The sequence below is a fragment of the Diabrotica undecimpunctata genome, chromosome 3 (genome assembly GCF_040954645.1).
Source record: "Diabrotica undecimpunctata isolate CICGRU chromosome 3, icDiaUnde3, whole genome shotgun sequence".
In the NCBI taxonomy this organism is placed as follows: Eukaryota; Metazoa; Arthropoda; class Insecta; order Coleoptera; family Chrysomelidae; genus Diabrotica; species Diabrotica undecimpunctata.
The window spans coordinates 152,539,138-152,553,145 of record NC_092805.1 but is presented as its reverse complement, the minus strand read 5'-3'; the positions used below and the strand labels follow the sequence as shown (position 1 = coordinate 152,553,145).

The 14,008-nt window shown below is 32.4% G+C and overlaps 1 protein-coding gene across 2 annotated transcripts in view; it reads left to right on the top strand.

The window, feature by feature from the left end:
* The first annotated feature begins 238 nt into the window (after positions 1–238).
* Positions 239–14,008, top strand: part of Gld (Glucose dehydrogenase) — a 149,578-nt gene continuing 135,808 nt past the window's right edge. Inside the window, exon 1 of one of the 2 annotated variants that reach the window (XM_072527194.1) lies at positions 239–411. The gene's annotated coding sequence lies outside the window, so the exon portion shown is untranslated. The remainder of the gene's footprint in view (positions 412–14,008) is intronic. The other variant, XM_072527193.1, reaches the window with a different exon arrangement.

Below are 14,008 nucleotides of genomic sequence, written 5' to 3'. Positions count from 1 at the left end.
TTCAAAATATATTTTAATTTATTAATATACATTATAATACAACAGTAATATAATATTTTAAGTTATACGAAAGTTGTAACTATAAAAATAGTTATGTATACCTTTATAATCAAATTCCATGTAGTTTTACAAAACTCTTTTTTGCAAGAGTACTTTGGTAATCTTCGCACTATCTACTGTTCCGTAACCGTGAGAAAAATCATCCCACCAGACGGTACCACTAGAAACAGAATCGAGATAGTAAGTGAATAAACTCTTCGCCGGTACTCCTTTCATTTGTATTGAATACTTCGCATAGTGGTACTACGCGGTACGATACGCACACTTAGCTAAATTGCACGTGCACGCGACTTAAGTGACTGGCTACCTTCTGAAGTGTGGGTGCAATTATATGCGTTTGTAAGAATTAAGGTGAGTTTTTAGTTTTATTTATTGTGAAAGTGGTGACATTTTCGAATCTATAAGCATACAACCGTAAAACAATTGTTTTCATATCAGTTTTTTTATAGACATTTATTATTTTATCGTCTTTTTTTTATTGCAGACATTTTATGGTATTCTCTTGATTATTTGTCTTTTAATTTTTATTTACATTTTTTTTTATTTTGCTACTTATTTAATTATTTTTTATTTATATTATTTTTCGCCACAAAATTCCACCTTTATAAAACTCAAATTTATATTATATGCTTCACATAAACGTGTAAAATTTTATACTTTATCACAAGAAGATATATAATTTTATAATTGAACCATAGAATGTATTATTTATTATTATATATACAACAGCGCTACAGATGTTGTAGGCCCCTAGCTTCCAAAACCTTGATTATTTCCTTCCATCTTTTCCGATCACTTGCTTTTTTGTTTATTTCTGTTAAATCTTGCTTTTCTGCTTTTCGAATGATCTGACCAAGCCATCTAGCTCTTTGAGCTCATATTTTTGCTGTAATTATTGGTTTCACACACATCCTCATTATTTCTTCATTTCTTCGTATTCCTCTTGATTATTTGTCTTTTAATTTTTACTTACATTTTTTTTTCATTTTGCTACTTTCAACCCATGTTTATATCACATTTATTTCTTTCGTTTTGGTCATACGACCAATTTCAACTTATAAGTAAGTTCATAAGGTCATAGGTGTTGTAATAATTGTCTTACACTTACAAGCGCTTTTTTTTATATATTTTAGCAAGCATAATTCTAAATTATTTTTTATTTATATTATTTTTCGCCACAAAGTTCCACCTTTATAAAACTCAAATTTATATTACATGCTTCACATAAACGTGTAAAATTTGATACTTTATAATAAGAAGATATATAATTTCATAATTGAACCATAGAATGTATTATTTATTATTATATATACAACAGCGCTACAGATGTTGTAGGCCCCTAGCTTCCAAAACCTTGATTATTTCCTTCCATCTTTTCCGATCACTTGCTTTTTTGTTTATTTCTGTTAAATCTTGCTTTTCTGCTTTTCGAATGATCTGACCAAGCCATCTAGCTCTTTGAGCTCATATTTTTGCTGTAATTATTGGTTTCACACACATCCTCATTATTTCTTCATTTCTTCGTATTCTTCAAATTATCTCTGCCGTCTGTATTCCCCCGAAAATTTTTCTAAGCACCTTTCTCTCTTAGATCTCTACTTTTTTTCCTGTTAGTTCATAATCCATGTTTCGCTGGCGTACATCACTATCGATATTATTACTGTTCCGCAGACTCGCAGTTTCGCTGTCCTTGACACATATTTTGCATTCAGTATTGAATATAGTGACCCAAGCAAGCAAGCAAGCAAGCAATTGAATTAGACCCAGCCTATAAGAAATGTGTATCCCTAAGAATTACGTTCTGGTATAACAATTCATTGGAGCGAGGTGTGTTAACTCGGGTAAAAACAGGAGTCACCCTCCGCGCTCCAATACTCCAGACCATCCCTTTCCCCCCTATAGCACTCTTATGCGCGATAGAGGCACAACTATCAGCCAAATGCTCTTCCTGTGGAGGTCCTGGGTAATAGAACCCCAACATGGTTTCCTAACCGAATGCAAAATCAGGACAGCGCATTGTCGCTATATTCCTGTTACCTTAATGTGGCTTATCCGCGAACTAAAATTGCTCACTTGGGCCTCAAGTCTCTGCTCTGAGCTAGGCTCAGTTCGGTGACTTGGTGCTCAAGGAGTTGGACCCTACGTGCTCGGATTTTGGGGTTTTTGTTAATTTTTTTTGTTGGCTTGCGCCAGTTTTTGTTAGTATTTTTTAATTTTTTTGGTGGCCGAGGCCGGTTTTTTGTGTGTTTTTTTTGTTTTTTTTTTGTAGGTAGCCCTGCAAACAAAAATCAAAATTAGTGCTATATTTATACTATGACACTGAAAAATATATAAAAATATAAAACAATATATTAATATAGAGCTTGTCCTCTTTAAGGCAACTGGACCTACTTTGTATTTGGCGATTGTTCATGGGTGTTTTTGAGCTACGAACTGTCTTCATTGTGCATTGTTGTTGTTTTTTGAAGTGATTTCCCTCTGGTGTTTTGTTTTTCTCTGATGTAATTTTTAATTTTCTCTCTGGTGTTATTGTTTTAGTCTACTATTTGTCGTTTGGGTCTTTTGTGTTTCCATCTATGGAAAGCGGCATACCTCATTATCTCTCGAAGTATGTGACTGGGGTGGTTCTCTATCTCCTCGAATTTAGTGACCCTATCGTTGTGCATTCCTTCATTAATCTTTTATTCCTTATTTTCCAGTGTTTGTAATAGTTACTCTTAAGTATTGAAATTCTGTCACTTTTTTCAAAATTTATTGACAGCCTCTGCTCCTTTCATTATTGTATAGTATGTTTGCTATCATTTATTGTGTCTTTTTTCATTTCCGTGTACTGCATTTTAGATTGGTTTATTATTAGTCCGTATTATTTCGCTGCTTTTTCAGATTTCTGGAAAATCTTTTCCAAATGTTTTTTTATGCACTGTTACTTGCTATTAAATATGGTCCTACTTGTGCTCATATTTGATCTTCTTACGATTTGTTCTAATATTCCTCGTGTTCCTAAGTGCCATTTTTACTAGCCTTATAAGCTTTTCTGGTATTTTTAAATTTCTCATGGCCTCATATAATATCTTCCGGTTTATAAAGTCGTATACTTATTTATATAGTCGTATACGGTTGAAGCGTAGCACTGGCCATGTTACCTTCCTTGTATACCGTAGGCCCTAGATATAGCAGACTACCCTGCTATACTCCCAAAGCCGCGACAGCGGTATAAAACGGGAGACTATTATTATTATACTTATTTAAAATCGATAAATAGCATAGCAATTCTAAATTTTGTTCATAGCTATTGTTTTTTATTTATTTTAACTTATCTATTTACTCAGTAGTTGTTCGTCTTGGTCTAAACCCCCCTCGTATTCTCCGATAACTTTTTCATATTTCAATATTATTTTCCTGATAATTTTTCCTAGTATATTATGTACCACTTCTAATAATAGTGCTATACCTTTATAGGTTTTGCCCTACATTTTATCATCTTTTGATAAATTGTGCAAATAAAAACGCTATTCTATTATTTCGACATTTCCTTCTTTTGCCAAACTGCTAATTTTAGGCGGAATAGTTAGACTTTCTTGTCTTTCGCAGTATTCCTGAAAATCTCAACCACATCGGGATAGTATCTTGAGGTATTTTACTGGTTTTTTTCCTTATGATTTACATGGGATCACTAACAGGAGAATTTTACTGGCATCATTTCATGTGGTGGTCTTTTTGAGGACGAATCACATGCTATAATTTTTTCTGATGGATATTCGTAAGTTAAATTTGATTTCATGTAATCGAATGAACTATCTTACAATAAAGTTGTCCAAGTATTGCAATTAACAATATCATTGGAGAGTCATCTACTTAAAAATGTGTAATATATGGTTGAATTGTCAATATGTTTGAGTCAGATAAAAATTAAATTATTTGAAGAATTTTTTAACCAAAATTTGATTTGTATTTTGAGATGTTAAAAATCTATATGCTCTATATGTTAAAAATCATTACCACGAAATGGTTGGACCATCGCATACTACACAAGGTCTAATACAAGGCTCACCTTTAAGCCCAATATTATTCAATATTTATCTTAAAAATATATACACAATAATACCTGAAAATTGTGTACTTCTGTCATATACAGATAATCTAATTATCTTAACAAAAGGTAGTAATTTTAACCATATAGCAAATCAGGTAAACTTTATCCTATATGAATTATCCAAATGGTTTGATACACATAACCTTAAACTATCCTCATCAAAATGCGAGACTTTGTGGTTTAAAATGAACCGTCCTATTAGTAATCCACCAGATATAAAAATTAATGACTATATAATCCCTAATGTTCTGTCGAAAAAATATTTAGGTATAATATTTAAGCACAATCTAAATTGGTCAGACCAAATAGATAACATGATTAATAAAGCCCAAAAGGGCATTAATATAATACGTGCTCTTTGTAGAGTATGGTGGGGATCAGACCCAAGAACACTAAAATTAATATATAATGGCTTGATACAATCACAATTAGATTATGGCGCTAGTATAATTAATAACTTCTCTCAACAAAATTTTATGAAATTAAACAGAATACAATTCCAAGCTTTGAGAACAACACATGGGATGATGAAATCTACTCCCACTAATGTCATTTTAGCAGAAAGTGCAACTATCGATCTACACCATAGATTTAAATGGATTGCCACGAAATACATAGCAAAGATTAGCACAACTCCAAATCACACATTATTAAATATGCTTCTAGACTTAAAAAAATATCATGGTTATCAACAAGGATATTGGAAGGAAAAAAATCCAACATATTTGATTGACGCTCTAACAGAAGTTAAAAAGTTTTTACCATCAATGAACACAAGTGACATACCAGCCTGCTACTCAAATGAATATGATATCTACACTTATAATGTACCAATTATACAAACATTATTAAAAAAAATAGTTCCCATAACCTTTGGAAATATTACAATTTTGTAAATTCGTATTACTATAATTACATACAAATATTTACAGATGCTTCAAAAAAACAAAAAAATCAAAACCTTGAGGAAGCCAAAACGGGCATAGGAATACACATACCTAGTATAAATTATTCCTTTTCTGAAAAAATTCTTTCACTTATTAATATCTCTACAGCAGAAATAATAGCTATTCAAAAGGGTCTAATGATTTGTGAGGAAAAAAGTTTTGATAAAGCTATAATATTTACGGACTCAAAGAGCGCTATAGACAACATTAATAACAATATGATAACTGCAACAAAAGATTACAGAGTCTTGCAAGTTAAAAAGAAACTATACTATTTAAATAAATATGGGAAAGATATTAGATTATGTTGGATTACTGGACGTAATGATATCAAGGGAAATGAAATAGCTGACAAACTGGCAAAGATTGGGGCTGAATTAAATATTCTTGCTAAAATTCGATTAAGTAACTTGGATATCATGCCATTATTAAAAAATAAAATATGTTCTATGCATCAAAATAATTGGTTAAATTCTTTTCAATATAAAGGCAAATGGTATAACAACATACAAAATTTTTTTCCTAATAAACCATGATTTGACACAATCCCATACATAGATAGGCGGCATATTACTACCATTATTAGAATGAGGAGTGGTCATTGCCTGACAGGAGTACATTTATATAAAATCAACATTCGCGATAACCCATACTGTGAATGTGGGCAAATGGATACACTAGAACACATATTTTGGGAATGCCCAATAAACAAAATAAAAGATTATGATGTCTATCAGGAGCTGATCAAAATTAATATTAAAACCCCAATTAATATATCAATGCTTCTATGCGAGATTAACCCTAAAATTATCAAAATTCTTCTCACATTCCTACAGATCAACCATATAAAATTATAACCTTAATAATAACCTATCCAATATTAACATTTAAACCTTTAAACCAACTATAAAAAAATAGAAAACATAAATAAAATGTAGATATGTAGAAAAAATGTCTATATGTCACTGATAATTGATAATAGGGCATGAGATATTCTCAGACTCACGACAGTGGCCCAAAAATTAACAAAACAAATGTACTGGCTGATTATTCAGAAGAATAAAAGCCAAAAAGAAGAAGAAGAAGAAGAATGTATTTTGAGAACTATTTCCGTAGAAAATGTGGAGTGGATATTGAAATGTCAAAATAAACTTATTTTAAAGTAATATTGTGAATTTTTATTTCCAATAAAAATGGTAAATTGCAAGATGCCACAATAAAAAAGCTTTAGGACAATATTTCATCTGTCGTGGACCTTCTTTCACGAAAACCGCTTATAAATCAGCTATTAAAATTAAATTATTATTAAAAAATATTTTTGTTTTTCCAAGTAACAAAATTCTCTCTGCTGCTGTTACCCACAACGTAGCTTCTTAAATTTTGAAAAAAACTTTAAACTATTTATAGAAATACTGGATAGCCTACAATTTTGACGAAATGTCCCTGAAGATGGTCTGTAAGTACTTGGGCAAGATTTATTAAAAAACTGTGCTCGATATCTGCCTTTTATTTGATTAAAGTTCATTTATTCGAGCATTAAACCATATACTATAAAGTAGTTTGTTTAGTTTAAAATTTTGGAAAGCAAAACACCAAAATAAACATATTTTCAACTGAAATTGTGTTTAGTTACCATTAAAGATAGTTAGCTCCTGTATGTTATTTATGATATAAATGTTCGGAAATAATCAATCGAATCCATGAAAATTAATTTACTTTAATTATACGAGAATAGTTAATTAATATAAATATGAACTATAATACAAGACATGAAGAAGTTTTCCACGCCATATTTTGCAATTATTTCACGTTCTTCACCTCTGGGCGTTCCTTGCCAATATACGTTACGAAGTTTGTTGAGAGAGCTCACGTTATATTTGCGCAAGATGTGTCAGCAGGCAGAGACGATAGTTATCAAGATTTTAGTTTACCTAAAATTTAGCGATAATATTGACAATGAATTGCAAATTTTATGCATCGTGTTTGTGTTAGCTAACTCTTGCTAAGGTAATAGTCAGTGCAAAGCAAATCAGTATAATATTAGTATAGATATGGTTAAAAATAAAGGGAAATGGTAATCGTTTCATAAATTACCAAAAATATAGACTTTCTTTCCCGATATCTTTATTTATTTATATAAGAATAGATAAGGTTTGCGTGCACATACAAACAAATAGGTTATGTATAAAAGTTTATTATAATGTCAATGGTTAAGTGAAACACTACTGCAGCAACTGTAGAGATAATTAATTAACTCACATAAATTTTCATTTGTGTTTTTTTTTCATTTACTGATGTTTTTTATTTCCATCTTATATTCATTATATTCGTCTGCGTGTCTCAAAAGATTCGTTTTCTTTAAAGAAGAATCGTCATGTGGTATAGGGTCCTCATCGGCTAAGACAACCGATTATCTATGTTTAACTTTGGAAAAATAAAGATTGTACTTTTTTTTCTTTATTGATAAATTCAACAGTAGAGCGTAACCTGGACCAAGTTCGTTGGCGTAAATAAGAAATGACGCCGACGTCTTAACTCTACTTACGTTTTAAAAAACTAATAATAAACTTGCTTTCAAATACGTACTTAATCACACATATTTTCTGTTCACTCTACATGATCGCGCAAGAAGTTTCATGAATGTTTATTCACGTTTTGTTTATTTGACATTAAATTGAATCAAACTGTGTTTTGGTTATTACGATATATTCCCAAATATATTATTCATCATGATGATCATCATAAGTGGCTCGACAATCCGTTGTGGATCTTGGCCTGCTCACAAAGAAGTCGCCACTCCTGTCGATTGATAGCAGCTTTCATACATCTTCTGACCCTTAAGGTCCACGTTTCTTTGGTTTTAAATGTTAATCTCTTCGTGTATTCGTGATCTGACATCCTAGCAGTGTGTCCAGTTCAAAGTTGTATCTTCGGTGCCATAGCCCATTTTCATTTACGGTTACAAAAATCTTTCTAAGAATTTTTCTCTCAAACATACCGAGAAGTCTTTTATCATTTTGAGATAAGGTCCACGTTTCAGCTCCATATATCAAAACCGGTCTTATTAATGTCTTCTATATATTGAGCTTTACTGCAAGTTTTATATTTTAATTTTTTAAATGTTTCTGGAGAACTTAAACAGTTCTGTTTGCTATTGCTATTTGTCTTTTTATTTTGCTTGTCGTGATTGTTGCGTTTACTAGCGATCCAAGATATGTGCATTCTTTGACTTTCTCAAAGGTATGGTTGTTAATTTGAGTTCTCTGTTGGATATTTCGGGGGATTTTATAAACCAACATATATTTGGTTTTTTCCTCGTTTACCATAAGTCCTAATTCACTTGCCGCGTTCACAAGCCTTGTGAAACACTGCACCATGCCTATCATACTTCTGCCCACTATAACTATATTGTCAGCGAATGCGAGAATTTGCATAGATCTATTAAAAATAGTGCCATTCATTCTAATATTTAATTGCCTGATTGCCTTTTCCGAAGCAATATTAAAAAGGGGACGCGCCAGCGCGTCCTCTGTCTTAGATCATTATTAATGTCAAAGAACTTACTCCTTCAATTCTAATGCATGAGCTTAAATTTTGGATTGTTAGTTGGATCAACTTAACCAACTTAGGTGAGATCCCAAAGTCTATCATTGCATTATATAATACAGTTTTTTTCACACTGTCATAGGCTACTTTAAAGTCAACGAAGAGATGGTGTTATATTCTAGTGACTTTTCTAGAATCTGCCTATGCGCTTAAATTTGATGTGTAGTTGACTCTCCAGAAGTGTATCCTCATTGATATTGACCAACAATATCTTTTGTAAAATGTTTAAGTCTTTCAAACAATACATTGCCGAAGATTTTGTACGCAGATGCTAACAGAGTAATGCCTCTATAGTTCTTACACTCCAGTTGATCACCGTTTTTATGCACTGGACATATTATTCCCTTTAGCCACTCTTCTGATACCAATTCATTATGTCATATAAATACTAATAGTTTATGGATTGTTGCAAAAAGTTGATCACTACCTTTTTTATACATTTCCGAACAGATTTCATCGATTCCTGGACCTTTACAAATGGGGATTTATAAATATACCATTATGTCGTCCATATCTACTAAAAGTCGGCTACAGTTTTCTGATCTTTATTAATAATTTACCTACCTAGTCACCCGGAGTTTCCTATGAGTGTGTGTAGTTTGTGAGATCGTCGGTTAATAAGTCCCGTGCCTAAACATGAGATAAGGACTATTTATACGACTTTTTGGTAGTGTCAATCTTCATAATTATTATTTACTGAGTTACAGTGCTTAAAGTGACGCTACTTTTGTAATTTTTATAAACAATGGATCAAAGCAATTTGGGGTGCTGATTTATCACTGTTACTTTAATGCGAAAAAATACCGTTTAAACTAAACAGTGGCTTAAAAGTGTTAACTGGACTGTACCTTATAGCTTGCAACTATAAAACGATGGTTAGCTGAATTCAAATGCGGTCGTTCCGACACCAATGATGCCGATCGCTCTGGAAGGCTAAAATAGGCCGAAAAACCCTAAAAATTATTATGCCACATCGCAATGTAATGTAAAGGAGTAAAATATAGCTAATACTCTAAAGTTATCAAATAATAGTTTTTTTACTATTATACATAAACATTTGTGTATTGAACGCTATTTTCCAAATGGGTGGCGTTTTCCACGTTTCCATGGCATAAAGCAAGATGGACCATACATAGCGTATTTTGAAATTTAGGTTTTGATTACATAGGAGCGGTCTGAATTTCACAAAAGCTTGTCTTGCCATTTGTATTCGGGTTTTTATCTCTTGTTGTGGATCCGATTGGTCATTGATTGTGGTGCCAAGGTATTTAAAAGTTTTCACGCGTTTTATGCGATCGTCACCAATGCATATTATCGGGTTTTCTGGAGGGTTTCTGCTAATGACCATATATTTCGTTTTCAAAATGTTGATTTTGAGGCCATATTTTTTACCTATGCTATTCACCCTATCAAGTAATAACTGCTGATCTTCACATATAATCACTGTGTCGTCCGTATAGCGTAGGTTGCTAATTAGTATGCCGTTCACTTTAATGCCTAATTCCGTGTCTTCTAATGCTTCCGCAAATATATTTTCAACATATAAATTAAAAAGCATCGAAGAGAGTATGCAGCCTTGGCGAACACCTTTTCGGATTTCAAATTCATCCGTATATTGGTCTTGATCAATCCTCACCTTTGCCATTTGGTTCCAGTATAGATTCTGAATAATTCTGATCTCCTTCTGGTCAATGTTGGCCCTATGTAGTAGTTCCATCATGATATCATGTTTAACATTGTCAAATGCCTTCTCGTAGTCGATGAAGGTGAGGTAGACATCTTTTCGTTGATCTAAACAGTTTTTTATTGAGGTGTTCAAACATAAAATTGCCTCTCTTGTTCCTAGTCCTCCCTTAAAACCGAATTGTCTTGACCCGCTAAGTTCTTCTAGTATCTTGTACATTCTTGAGTGTAATATCCTAAGGAAAAGTTTCTGCAAGTGACTCCTTAAGCTGAGTTACTGATTAAGCGATGTTCATTGCATTTTGTGGCATTAGCTGTTTTTGGGATCATCACAAAGGATGACCGCAGCCATTCTCGCGGAATGTAACCAGTATAATAAATTCTATTGAACAGCTTTACCAAGATTTCGATATTCTCCTCGTCTAGTAGTTGTATTGCTTCTATATTAATTTCATCTGGACCTGTTACTTTATGCATCTTTGTGGTTCTAACTGCATATTCTATTTCACTTCGCATTATTGATGGCTCTGATAAGTTTTCGGAAGGAAGTTTGCGCGTTGGTTGTGTTGGTCTTTCGTCATTAAAAAGTCTTTCTGCGTATTCGTTCCACGCCATTGCTATCTCCTCTTCTAACTATGTATTCGTTTCTGTCGTTGCGTATTCTTGTTGTGTGGTGGCTTTTGTGTATATTCGATATTTCTTTGATCTTCTTATGTAGTCCAAAACTATCTCCTTTTTCCTGCAGTTGTTCTATTTCGTTGCACCGTTCCACCATCCAACATTCTTTTGCTTTCTTAATTTTCTGGCGAATTTCTTTGTGTATCTGTTTGTATTTATCTTGATTACGTTGTTGTTTATGTTGCCTACGCTTTTCCATTTGATCCATATTTTCGTCCGTCATCCATTCGTTATGCTTTCTCTTTCCGATCTGTGTTTTAACTTCCCTGTTTACTGCCAGAATCGTTACTTTAATATCATTGACCATCTCTTCGATATCATCATTTTGTTCTATTATTCACATTCTTTCATTAATTTGATTTGCATAACTCTTGTTCAGATTTTCGTCTCTCATCAGTTCTCTTGTATTTATAGACGTGCTGGTGTTTGTATTTGTTCTCTTAATTTTTGCTAGTTTTAACCTCACATCTGCTATTAGCGGGTTATGATCGGATGCAATATCAGCACCTGGATATGCTGCGATTCTTTTGATAGCGTTACGAAATCTTCTGTTTAATAAAACGTAGTCAATTTGGTTTCTAATTATTCGATTTGGACGGTCTTCTGGTGATTTCCACGTATATTTATTATAACTTACGAAATTTCCTACTCATCTTCCATTTCAAAAGCACATTCTGTTATGATTTAAAAAAATCTATTTGTTGTTTAATATTCTTTGATACTCTTTCATTCTCCATTTTTACCTGTATGTAGAACATATTTTTTATCTTTTTTTGTCGGCGTATTTTATAGCTGCATGTACATTTATTAAGTTAGTGTTTCGATGAATTTCCTTTTACCTTAATAATACACATTATATCAGATATTGTTTGGAAAACCATTATTTTTTTTTACAATAATTCCTGTTTCTGGTATTTTAGTGTTTCCTATTGTCATATCCATTTTGCTACCTTATTTCTCTGAAACTATAATCACTTAATACAAAAGTCACTGTTTTTTAAGTTCAGGGAAGAAGTAGGATAGAAACGTCAAAGAAAACATGGTTACATACGGTTATACACGACCTAAATGAAAATGGTATTAATAATGATAAGATCCAAGATGGATCTTGGCAAATTGATCGAAAAATGTAATTAAGGAGGCCTACTAGAGATGATGATATTTATCTGTAACTTCCAAGTCACAAGAAGCACACTTTTTAAATAATTCCTTCATTTTCACTGAATCTTATATTTCTTAGGTACCTAACTAAAATAATAAATATCTTTGAATTCTATCTTTATGATTAAATTAAGCAAACTTTTCTCCTAATATGATGGTGATTTTAAAATTGTTAATATGCCTTGAAATAGCATTTCAAAACAGTTTAACTTTCTCGTTAATAATGTTTAGCCTCTAACTAAGATAAAAAAAGACAACTTTGTCCAGCTTGCAAAACACAGTTGATGAAAATAATTTGTTATAATAATTGATATCAAATTTGTTAAATCAATATTAATTTTTGTTTGTTAAGAAAATCTATAAAAGTTAAATCAGATAATTAATATCTATTCACGGTATGTAGCACACGAATCAGTTTGCGTGGAAGAAGTAGATGTTCTGGCTAATGAAACTCAGTGCTAATAAAACAGACATATTAAATAAAGCATCAGATTTGCTGTTTAAAAAACGATAAGAAAAAAGATATATTCATACTTCTGGGACCGCCATATACTATACTTAACCAAGTGAATATTTCTATCTCATCTACTAGTATCTACGAAATTCGTACTTAAAATATCCTTGAACGTTCTATTTGATTGAGTACTATGAAAGCAGACAACTATTTTAAGTAATCGTAACATGTAATTTAAATTTTAACGCACTACTAACAAACTGTATCTTAATGCATTTGTACCAAACTATGCTATCCTATAAAATGTTTTTAATAATTGTTTAAAATGACTACCATTCACTTCCATACAATAGTATAATATATTTTGAAATTCTTTTGCATTTTATTGACGACAGTCCTCATCTATTCTTTGTTGTAAATCATCCAGATCCTCTGGTTGAGTAGCATAAACATTTTTGTTTTTTAACATCTATAAGAAGAAGTCTAAGGTGGTAAATCCGGTGATCTAGGTCGCCAATCCATCATCTGTCCTCTTCTACTTATCCAACGTGCGGGAAAAGTTTCGTATAAAAATTGTCGCACAAATAGATCACAGTATAGAGGAGCTCTATCATGTTGAAATACCACCAAATCTTCGGAAAAATTATCACCATTTTCTACTACATATTATTCTAATACGATCAACCACTTGCCTAAGTAACTCAAGATATGATGCACGATGTAAGTTTCCAGTGATAAAGAAGGGTCCGATAATGTGATCAACTAGGATACCACACCATACGTTTAAGGATGCTGTGTTCGAAAATCATGTACAATATATGGATCACTCTCAGCTCAGTATTGGAAATTACATCTGTTTACCAAACAATTTAATGAAAATGAGCATTCATCCGAAAAGCAAATACTGCTTAACGATTGTGGATTGTTAACCCGCGATAAGTCCCGTTAAGTACCGTTACGTCATAGGTCCCGTGTAGAGATTTTTTCTCTCTTTGTAAAAAAAATTACAGTCAGCATTCTTCTTCTCATCGCGCCGTCTCCTTTCGAAGGTTGGCGATCCAAATGGCAATTGAAGTTTTGGAAACTGCTGCGCGAAAGATATCTGCGGATGAGCGGTCGAACCATCTCCTCAGGTCTTTCAGCCACGAGTTCTGGCGTCTTCCTACTGATCTTTTGCCCTGTACTTTTCCTTCCAGTATAACTTGAAGTAATTCATATCTTTCGCCTCTCAGCACATGACCCAAGTATTGCATTTTCCTCTCTTTGATTATTCTTAGTAATTCTTTTAGTTTACACATGCGACGAAGTACCTCAACTTAATAACTC